An 11,899-nucleotide genomic window follows, 5' to 3' on the forward strand; every position below is an offset into this window, starting at 1 on the left:
ATTGTATAGAATCTGAAAAAGGAAAAATGAATTGGAAAGGGGCTTGAGCAGGAATAAAGACAAACTTCTCTGACCTCACAATTTTAACTAGAGGTTGCTTATTTCTAATATTATAACAGGGAAGGCCTTTGATAGAAGTCCACTAAGAAGCAAGTGAAATGCTAGATAGGCCAGAGAATGTTTTGAACTAAGTGAATTTCTTTACAGATTTTATAGGCCTTTATCTATGATGAATGCCTAGTATTTGACCAGTTTAATATACACTTCCCCTAACTTACAGTGTGCATTTATGCAAAGATCTATTTGATCTTCTCAGCAGATCTGTGAGGAAAGAAATATTGGCCATGTTTTAAGGAAGAGAAAACAGAGGCTTAGAAAGGCTAGTGTCTTGGCCAAAGTCACTCATACTAATGAATAAGTACAAGAAGCATGTACATCTGGGACCCAGGTTCAAAACCACACTTTGTGCTGCTTTGCCAGGGGTGAGTGGGAAAACACAGAAAATGTCATGTTAGGTTTATAGCCCTGTAAATACATGATTTATTGAATTGTTTCTTAAGTCAAATAGTCATGATGTAATTGTCCTACTGTCACAATAATTGAGTTAGTTGAGTCTATATTTTAAACACTTTCTCATAGCTAAATTGCTGTTTTGTTATTTAAGCAACAACGCCAATAGCAACAGTAAACGAAATCTTTAGAATTGACTAAATATCTCCACTTAACTGACGAATGCTTTTTTCTTTTACTTTGGTTTCTCTTCATTATTTGATTGTATATTATCTTTATGTGGTTTACAATATAGCCTCTCAGTTTTTCTTCTAGATGTTTTGGCAATTTTTTTGCTGAACACAGAGTAATGAGGAAATTATGGGAATAATCATTTCTGTCCTGGTCTGTCATCCCCCTTGGTAATCCTCACTAGTGTAAGTGGCCCTCATTCCTCCCTACCAATACTACACAGCAGTCAATGGAAACACAAATTTGGCTCTGCTATCACCTTCTCCTTTTCTTGACAGCCAATGAGAAAACTTAGCTTTAAGCCCTAGCTGTACTATTAACTATCTGGCCTAGGGCAGGGGATCTCATCTTTAAAAGAGTTCATTTTCTGATTATTAAAATAAGGAAATTGAACTAAAAGCTTTTCAAGACTCTTACATCTAAGGATATATATTATTAGCATCGCACTAGAACATAAGCTCTATGAATGCAAAGATTTTGTTAATTTTGTTCATTGCTGTATCTTCAGTGCCTACAACAGTATTTTCTAAAAGATGTTCAATAAATGAATAAATAAAGAGCATTTCAGTTCGGGTCTGCACGGGGAAAATTCATGTTTGAACATGAGAAATTGGATAGTTTACCACTCAAGGGAGGCTTCATGAAGGAGCAATGCAGTCGCAGAAGGGCTCACCACTTTGAAAGTTCATAAACGACATCATCAGCCCATTTAAAGGTGACCAGGTGAGAGGAACTGACACAAATTAAATTTTGACTGACTGATAAACCACAGTTATAAATTCATGGTTTACAATAAAGGACTTGCACTATGTGTGTGGCTGGGATTTGTGTTTTCTCCAGTTCTCCTAGTCTATTCAGGCTGCTATAACAAAATGCCATAGACTGGGTGGCATATAAACAATATGTTTATTTTTCACAGTGGTGTAAGTTGAGAAGTCAAAGATGAAAGCCCTGGCAGATTTGGTGTCTGGTGAGGGCCCGCTTCCTGAGGCACCCACAGCAGTCTTTTCACTGTGTCCTCATGTAGGAGAAAGACAAAAGCACTCCCGTGGGCCCCTTTTATAAGGGCATTAATCGCATTCGTGAGCGCTCTGCCTCTGAGGAGGGCTGAGACTGTGCCTCTGGCCTAGGAACTTCACAAATGCTTCTCGGTCCCCCTTCTCCCATTTCCACCCCCTGCCTTTGGTGGACAGGATGGCTAAATTGGACGAGAGTTGGATATTTCCTTTCTCCTTTGGAAGACTAGAGCCAGCTGAAGTAGGGTATCTCCTTTCCCCCAGGTCAGTTAGGTGCTGATAAAGACCAGCAGGTGAGGCCCTGATTAAATAGTTGCTCCTGGTGGCCAGCCTTGCGAAGTATACAGTGCTGTGGCATATTTCAAAATGCTTCTTTTCCCTGTCCTTTCTTTGCCTGAAGCAGGAGGGGATTTTTCTTCTCTATTCACTGCAAGAACCAGGTCAAGCTCTTGGAGATAAAATTTGCAAATGTGTGGGGACTCCCAATAACACATTTTTGGGGACCCCCTGGAGGTTTTCCATCTCAGACTCGTCCGCACGAAGCCTCCAACAATCTATCAATCACAGTTCAGGTTTCCCTATCCTGGTACTTGTTCCCACAGAGGTTTCAGCTCCCGGATTTCTGCTCTGTTAAAATGAGATTCTCTGTATTCGTCTGTTGATCTCTCCAATTTTGGAGACAGCAGTTTGCCCTGTGACCTCACATCTTTCACCAATTTAAGAAGAGTTGTTTCTTTTTCAGTTTCTTCAGCTTTTTCCTTGTTAGAATGGAGTGGCAACTCCTAAGCTACCAGTATGCTGAACCAGAAACTACATAATGTACTTTTTAGAACACCTAAAAGTATAATGCTCTTTTTTCTGACCTAAATCCAAATGACTTTGAAAAGGGATTATAATTAATGTTAACAAAATTAAATTACTTATCTCCTAGCAATGGGAAATGAATTAATTGCCTAACAGCATAACAGTCTTCTGTTATGCTCTGTGGATGTTTTATTTTAGCCACCGTGTTAGGTTTATTTTATTTTCTATCATATTCAGGACTTCTTTTTACAATATTCTTATTAATGTCATCAGCTCTCTTAGCAGAAAGCAAAAGTTTTACATTATTTTAATTTGTATTATTTCATGGTGTGTATTCTGCTGTTTTGTTGCTATTTACTTTAAAATTTTTAAATCATCAATAAAACATTTTGAAAGCAATGCTTATGGAATATTTTTTCTCAATTAGTTACCATGTCAAAATAATGTTGGTTCTTTAAAGATACATGGCAACAATCAAAAGAAACGACTGCAGTTTCTTTAAACCCTCAGTCATAGGGGTGTAATATGTGATAAACAAAATGGTGTTACTTTGGTTCAGAGGTCTAAAATGGAGTAAAGAAGCCATTCTAAGAATTCCCTGAATGACCTAAAGTAAACTGGGCCAAACCACAACATCCTAGAAAATAGGTGAATTTTGCCAGCCCTGCAGCTCCTAAACAGCAACAACGAATGAGCTATTGACTCGTACTAAACCAGCCGCCTCCACTTATGATAATTCTTTTAAAACAGTTTGTGTAATCACCCTCAGTATCCTTTCAAAAATCTCTACTCCTTTTCCTCTTTCTGGAACACAATTTGGCTTCTAGTTGAATCTGTGTCTCCTGAATTGCAGTTCTGAAGACCCCAATAAATGCCTTGTCTTACTGCTTTACAGCCTGGTCTTTCTTTCCTTGATTGACAGGAGCTACTGGAAGCTCTAGTCCACTGGACTATGTTTTACTATAAACATAGCTATTTATAAAAGCAGAAGTCAGATGGCTATGCTAGCTTCTCCCCTTGGCAGTGTGGTGGGGGTTCAGGGGTTGATATAATGAGTTTATTTCAATCCCAAAGTTTGAAATATGTGAGCCTGGAAAAGAGGAAAAAATAAAGTCCAATTGATCTTATTATTATATACACTATTTTTTCAGTCTGCTGAAGGCAACTCACGGTTTTTTTAAAAAAATTCAATGAATGTCAATTTAACTTCTATCCTATGCCAGGATCCTTTCTTAGAAACATGATATTTAGTTTGCTAATATTAACACGCAGAGTGGCAGGCATTGTAAAGTCAGAAGGAAGTAAGAATTAAAAAATGACAGTATTGATACATAAAGAGATAAATGAATTATAGTAAAAGGATAGGGTCCAGAAATGAGCCTTTGTATGGATAAATACACAATAATTGATAAAACAACTCAGTGGGGATGGTGTAGTCAGTAAAATGAGAGAAAAAAATTAGGTTAAATCTCTTTTTTACACCATTTGCAAAGAAACAAATTCCATGTGGATTAAAGATGTAAAGGTGACAATCAAAACTGCAAACACATTATTTAAAAAAAAATGTTCATAACTTTGGGATAAAAGAGACTTTTTTAAACAACATATAAAACACAGAAGCCACAAAGAAAATATTCAAGACTCATAATTTTGACTACATCAAAATTAAGAACTTTAAAAATCAGAAAACAAACTACAGATTGGGAGAATGTACTGTCCACCTACATAACAGAAAAATTGACTACCATTTAGAATAGATAAACTTCAGATAGTAAGAATATATTTTCAACCTTTGTAATGGGGAGACAATTACTTCCTAAAATAGATACAGACCTCATACGAATCAATGAGAAATAATAGGAAATTATAAAAACACTTTAAACTTTGATACTACTTTGTGTCGATGAGATTGTCAGAAGATTGATATTGCTGTATATTACTGTTAAGGGTGTAAACTGGCACACTCTTTGTAGGGAATGATTTGTCAGTACTCTTAGAAGTTAAAATATGGCTACTCTGTCACCCAACAATTGTACTTTTCAATATATTCAAGAAAGAAATATTTGTGTGTAGAAGAAAGCATACATGGCATTCACTGTGACATTGTCTGTTACAGTAAAAAGTTGAAAACACCAAAATATCCATGAATAAAATAATGATTACGGAAGGTCATACTTCCGTAATAGCTATGCAGCTCTTGGAAAGAATAAGATATCAATATTTACACATGTGGAAAGATCTCCAAGGTGTACTATAGGGGTAAAAACACAATTTGTAGAACAATATTCATATTATAGTCCCATTTAATTTAAAGACTAGTTACACAAAATAAAACAATATATTCCTATATACACATATGTAATAAACTCTTATGTAATAATGTTATACAAAATTTTAAACTAATAATGGCGGATATTTCCTAGGAAGTAGCTGGGGCTAGGAATAAAGTAAATGGAAACTTTACTTTGTCTTAGTCCATTTTCTGTTGCTTATAACAGAATACCTAAAACTGGGTAATTTATAATGAAAATACTTTCTTACAGTTATGGAATCTGAGAAGACCAAAGTTGAGAGGCCACATCTGAGAAGACCAAAGTTGAGAGACCATATATTTTCTTGCTAGTGGGGACTCTGCAGAGTCTCAAGGTGGCACAGAATATAACATAGTGAGGGGACTGAGAATGCTAGCTCAGGTCTCTCTTCCTCATCTTGTAAAGCCACCTTTTCCACTCCCGTGATAACCCATTAATCCATTAATTCATTGACCATTAATCCATGAATGGATTAATCCATTCAAGAGGGAAGAACCCTCATGACCCAACACCTCTTTAAGTCCCAGCCTCTGGATTAAGACCCCGCCACAATGGGGATTAAATTTCAACATGAGTTTTCAGGAGAACAAATATTTAAAACATAGCATTCTTTATCTGAATTATGTGAACATTTATAATAAAATTATTTATTTAATATTTATGTAATTGGAATATATAACCTTGAAGAGATCACAGTGATTATAAATACAGGAATTTGAAAAAGATCCATTAATACAAAGCTGTCAGGGCCATCTTGAAAATTATCCTAAATGACATAAACTATTTCTATTCAAATCTGGCTTTTATTATGTTAATAATTAGAATTTTTAATATTAATACTATTTAAAGGCTATTTCAAGAGCTAACTCATTTTACTTTTCATTTCAGTTTGGTTTTTACAATGCTTCCCACACTATGAAACTTTCTATAGAAGTCTATGCTGGTTCATCACCTCTATCAGTAAACTAAAGATCTGCATGCTATATATATGAAGATATATTACTCCACTTTTCAAAGGATCATTTTGCATTTTTGCTTTGATGTCAAATGAGATTTTTAGACAGTTTCCTGAAATAGTATAGTTAACACCAAATTAAATCTCCAGAGCATAATTCCTAAATAACCCTATTACCTCCATTCTCACCCTAGACCATGAGCACTTTTATAACTGTTCTAGCACTTATTCAAGATGCGCTTAAGGTATAATAATAAAAAAGATGCCCTGGATATCATGCATCTGAGTAAATATTAGGTGAAGGATAGATGGACCAATGGATGACTTGATATTTGGAAATCACTATAGAGATAAATATATTTGACCTCAGTCTTCTGTTTTAAATCTTTCCTTAAATCATTCATAATCACCATAAGGACATCCACTTCCAATGAAGTAGTTTTACAGCTTTATTAGAAGACATTGAGGGATCAGGGTGCAAAGATGTTTAATAAGTACATAAGGCTTAAATAGGATACTCTGCTACTCTGTCTCTGTGACTTTGTACATTCTTTATTATAAAATTTGCATGTACCCATGCCGAAAAACAGATGCCTATATTGTGATTCCCCCAAACAGTAAAAGCAATTAGGTTTTGTATGACGTTTTGCCATGTGCAAAGTAATCTCATATATATTACCCAAAAAACCCCTATTGAAAATTGCAAACCACTTTTACGCATATCCCCTAGTTCCAGTCCCCTATCTTTCTTTTTTCCCCCATAACAACAAACACCTTCTAGCATATTATATAATTTATTTATATAATAGATTTATTGTCTGTCTCTTCTCTATCTTGCCAACTCCAACAAACCCACATCCACATGCATTATAAGCTATGTAAGACAAAGGAAGTATATTTCTTTTCTTCACTGCTGAATCTCCCATGCCTAAAACACAGACTGGTACATAAAAGGTGATTAGTAAAATTTCGTTGAATAAAAGAATGAATGCAGCTTTTACAACATTGTTACGTGTTTTTAAATGGATAAAATTTGAGGATGAGGGAGTTTGGGTTGTTTTGTTTTGTTTTGTTTCATTTTGTTTTGTTTTGAGACAGCCTCACTCTGTTGCCCAGTCTGGAGAACAGTGCGCTCACTGCAGGCTTAACTTCCTGGTCTCAGGTCTCAAGCGATCCTCTCCCCTCAGCCTCCTGAGGAGCTGGGACTCCAGGCAGCTGCCACCAGGTCTGGCTAATTTTTTTTTCTTTTTTTTTTTTTTTTGGTAGAGATGGGGATCATCTCACTTTGTTGCCCAGGATGGTCTCGAACTCCTGGGCTCAAGTGATCCTCCTACCTCAGCCTCCCAAAGTGCTGGGATTACAGGTGTGAGCACCTCACCCAGCCACTTTGGTTTTTTGAATAATAGAAGTATAACTCCAGTTCTCCCTGTTTTGCCTTGGCAATTAAATTACATGACGTCAACATCAGCAGCAGCAGCAGGATTCAAGTTTTGCACAAATACAGAGACGTCTTTTAAATTCTAAGACAAAGAGCTGATTCTCACAGGTCAGCCTGTTGCACTTCACCTTTGTCTGCATCACTTTGGGTTCAGCACAGATTGAAACTGAGGATGGAGATGGGGAAGGATGTTGCAGACAGTCAATACCGACGCCAGTTTTCTTTTAAAAGTTTTAAAAATCACAGTAAATTCATTTGCAAAGAGAATCTATATAATATGGCATATAGTCAATACTACTGTAAAATATGTTCTGCCCCAACTTGTCTTATGAAATGCTTTGCAGCATCTGTGTAGAATCAGATCTATTTATTGGCATTATTCCACAGTGAGATTTGTTCATATTCTCTGAGCACATGAAGACTTTGTAGAAGAGAAATTTGAATTTTATCTCAGCTTGAGCAGATTCAGAGTCAGTGTGAAGGAAATGGAGTGAGAAGGATACTGGTCTTATCTCTCCCATCTCCTCTCACCCTCAGTCTGTCCCCGCTTCTCCACTCCACTAGTCTGCCACCACTCCCCACCTCCTCTCACACACCCACACAATTCGGCTTCATTACATCTTCTTCAATGTTGGGGTAGGGTAGGGTGGAGCAGGAAACAGAGAAAAGGGCATTGCTGCTGAAGACCTCTCCTGGCTGTCTTTTTCTTTTCCTCTCTTGGCTGTCATTTTCTTTTCTTTTCTTTTCTTTTCTTTTTTTCTTTTCTTTTCTTTTCCTTTCCTTTCCTTTCCTTTGTTTTCTTTTCTCTTTTCTTTTCTTTTCTTTTCTTTTCTTTTCTTTTCTTTTCTTTTCTTTTCTCACTCTGTTGCCCAGGCTGGAGTGCAGTGGTGCAAGTACAGCTCACTGCAGCCTCAAACTCCTGGGCTCAACCAATCCTCCCGCCTCAGCCTCCCACCTCCCAAATAGCTGGGACTACAGGAGCACACCACCACGCCTGGCTAATTTTTAAATACTTTTGTAGAAATGGAGTGTTACTGTGTTGCCCAGGCTAGTCTCAAACCTTTGGCCTCAAGTGGTACTCCCATCTCAGCCTCCTAAAATGCTGGAATGATAGGTATGAGCCACCACATCCAGCCTGGCTGTCATTTTACTTTATGTGGCAGGTGACCTATTGGGTTCCTCAGAAAATGTTAAAGAAATATTTACAGTGTAGTTTGCTAATGTGAGAGACTTTCCAGCTTAAATCCCCCACCTCTCTCTCCTCTCACCTCTTGCTTTTTGGATTCCTACCTCAGCAAGCTGCTCTCTGCCATAGGTCCTCTTGAGATAGACGAAGTCTTGTTTCTTTTCATAGGGTCCGTCTACCTGGCCCACACACCCATGACACACCATGTGTTGGGAATGCAGATTTATCTCATACTTCTGTATATTCACCCTGCCATCTCTTCCCTGCCCCTTCCTCCTGTTCTGGTAGGTATTGGGGACAGAACCACAAGCACACCACCTTGGCAGACATCCATTCAGGACAAGAGATAGCTGCCTCCCTTCTTTATGGAAATGGCAGTCTAGTCGTGACTCAGAGACTGAGCGCTTGAGTGACACTGCTCAATTCAAGCTACAGTGCCTCCATTTACTGCCCCTGTGACAATAGGCATGTTTTTAAATTTCTCTGTACCTCAGATACCTCATCTATAAAATGGAGATAATAATATCTCCTACCACAGGATTACTATGAAGATCAAATAAGTTAATTCTAGTAAAAATGGCAATCAATATATTCTGTCTATTACTAATCCAAGTTTCTGTTAATAGTTGTTTTAGAAACCATTTTTGGTGTCAGGGAGAATGACTCCCACCCCTTCCCTTCTCCTGCCAAGGGAGCATAAAAAAGGCTCAGCACTCTCTTGTTAGTCAGGGGTCCACTCTAACACTCCTCCTCGGTTCCAAACTCCATCTGCTCTCACCTGCACTTCTGCAAATAGCACCCTAACCAGACGCCTCACCTCCCTACAATCCTGTCTTCCTCCTATAACCAGGACAATTTCCTGAAGGCAGAAGTCAGCATATATATATATATACACACACATACATATACATATATATTTATTTATTTATTTTATATATATATATATATATATTTTTTTTCTCTAGAGGACCAAATAACAAATATTTTAGGCTTTGCAGGACAAGAGGCAAAAATCAAAGATATATCGTAGGCACTTTCGAAACAAAAAAGAAAAAAAATCAAAAAATGTTTATTGACAGAAATTAAAATATAATAATTGAGCACAATTTTCCCATAATACAAGTAAATTAGTAAAAAGGAAGTAATTATTTTGGAAGGAATAACATTTTGCTTAATTGGGATTCAAGTCAGTGTTTCCAGTCCTCAAAATGATTGCGAATGTTAATCTGTTAATGCTGATCTGAAATGGAATTTTATGTTTGATCTTTGAAATTGTTCCTTACACAAAAGTTGATACTGCCAGTGACTACCCATGCACTTACATATACTGAAGCTAAAAATTATGTAAAGTTTTCAAGAGTTGTTACTATGCATTTTACAGTAATTGAGCCATTGAAAATTTGGGGTAACATGTCAGAAACAAGGTATGAAAACTAATGTAATCACTTTGTACACCTGCTGATAGAAAATAAACAGTGCTATTTTCAAAGTATTCTCAGTGAAGTGTCTTTGATAGAAAATAGGCTCAAAAGAGGTTGCAGAAACAATCAAAACATCACAAGTGTATTCAACTAACTTTAGAAATCTCCTTTTGATGCTGTGAATTTGAATCAAGAACAATAGGAAAATTTCTTACTCAAAATATATTAGTAATATTTTGTAACATGAAGGAAAAATATGTTAAAACATATGAATAATGTACATTGTCATCCGGATTAAATTTGATAATCTTGTAACTATTAAACGTACACAGCTGTTTAGTAGATCAAAAATCAATTAAGAAATAATCTTCAACTTTATATATCACATATTTAAATGTCATAAAATTAATTAAACCCAATCATTAAAGAAACTTAATAATCTATGTAGAAAGAAAGCATAAGTATATATACAGAAAAATGTGCTAAAAACATAAAATGGAAAAAGCTAATCTAATTCTAAGAAAGGAGATTGTTTCTCAATATCTCTATCTCATGCTAAAAATGGTTTTAAAGGCCACACTCAATAAATAGACAATGTTCACAAAAAAGTTAATGTGCTTAACATACTTCAATAAAAAAATGTATTCATATTTATAGTTTGGTTGTTTTTTACCTCACATAATTTCCAAATGTAAAAATAAACATGTTTTTATTCTACTTCATAAAACATTATAATTCAGCCCTGAGAGAAAATTGTCGAAGAACACAAGCTTTCATGCTTATGACAAAATATGTGGTATTTTGCAATAATAATTATGATGAAATCATCGAAGCCAAAAGGAAAGTGGTATAACACCTGGAAGGTTCTTAGCAATTTGCTTAGATAGTCGTTCAGTTCAGAGTGGTTATTTCACTCATAGAGATACAGAGTCAGAATCATTTTGATGAGGACCTTATTGCAATAATAATATAGCAGTAGATGTGTGATGTTCACAATACAAAGACATTAAAGTGGTATAAAATGTAAAATTTAAAGAATGTATCCTCCTTTAAAGGTGAATGAATGTATCCATGAATGAAAGGTGCTGAATGTATCTATGTTTTTGCAAGATTTTCTAAACTAAGGGCTTGGTTTTAAGCTGGGTTATTGTCCAGGTGCTTTTACAAGGTAAAAGTTATTCCAAAATGCTACTTTAGATTCTTATTTAAGGATTATAACAAGATCACATTCGAAGAAGAATAAACTAGTAGTACGGCAACTAGAAAGACAATTATTAATTCTTATCACAGTAGCTACAATGGATATGAAGCTTATGTGTCATCTATCTACCAGTATTTGATGGAAAGTTCATTTATTTCCCCCAATAATCCAAAGAAGTAAGTTCCATTATTATCTCCCTCCTCATAATAGAGAGAAGGAAGCAGGAATGATGTAACTTGCCCAAGTTTGTCCAGCTGGTAAGCACCCACGCTTGTATTTGATTCTAGACCCTCTGCCACTTCACATCCCACGACACTAGTTTTTAAAGCAGAAGTTGTATGCACCAAAAACAAAACTAGAGCCCCTGGACAATAACCCACCTTAAAGTCAATCCACTTTCAACTACGTCATGTTGGAAGATAAAAATAATGTTAATAACAGCTAACATGTGGATTGCGCTTACTATGTGTCAGGCACTATTCTAATCAGTATTGTAATATGTAGTTATAATTATTTTACCCATAAGGCAACTGCAGCACAGGAAAATTAAGTAACATGCCAAAGATCATTTTGAAAGTGACAGAACCATGATATGAACCCTGGGGTCCAATCAGGTCCGAGTAATGACAGTAGAAAAAGCCTTCGCCTAGACTCCTGTATCAGCTAAGACCAAACATCCTTCAATTGACTCCCTCTTTCCGTATTGCATACAAAGTGAACTTTGTAAAATGTAAATCTGATAATATGAACCCCTGGTTAAGCTCTCCCAGTGGCTTCTCATAGAGCTTCACAAAAATATGACATTAGAAAGCCCAGCACTGTCTG

The sequence above is a fragment of the Theropithecus gelada genome, chromosome 1 (assembly GCF_003255815.1).
Source record: "Theropithecus gelada isolate Dixy chromosome 1, Tgel_1.0, whole genome shotgun sequence".
NCBI classification, from domain to species: Eukaryota; Metazoa; Chordata; class Mammalia; order Primates; family Cercopithecidae; genus Theropithecus; species Theropithecus gelada.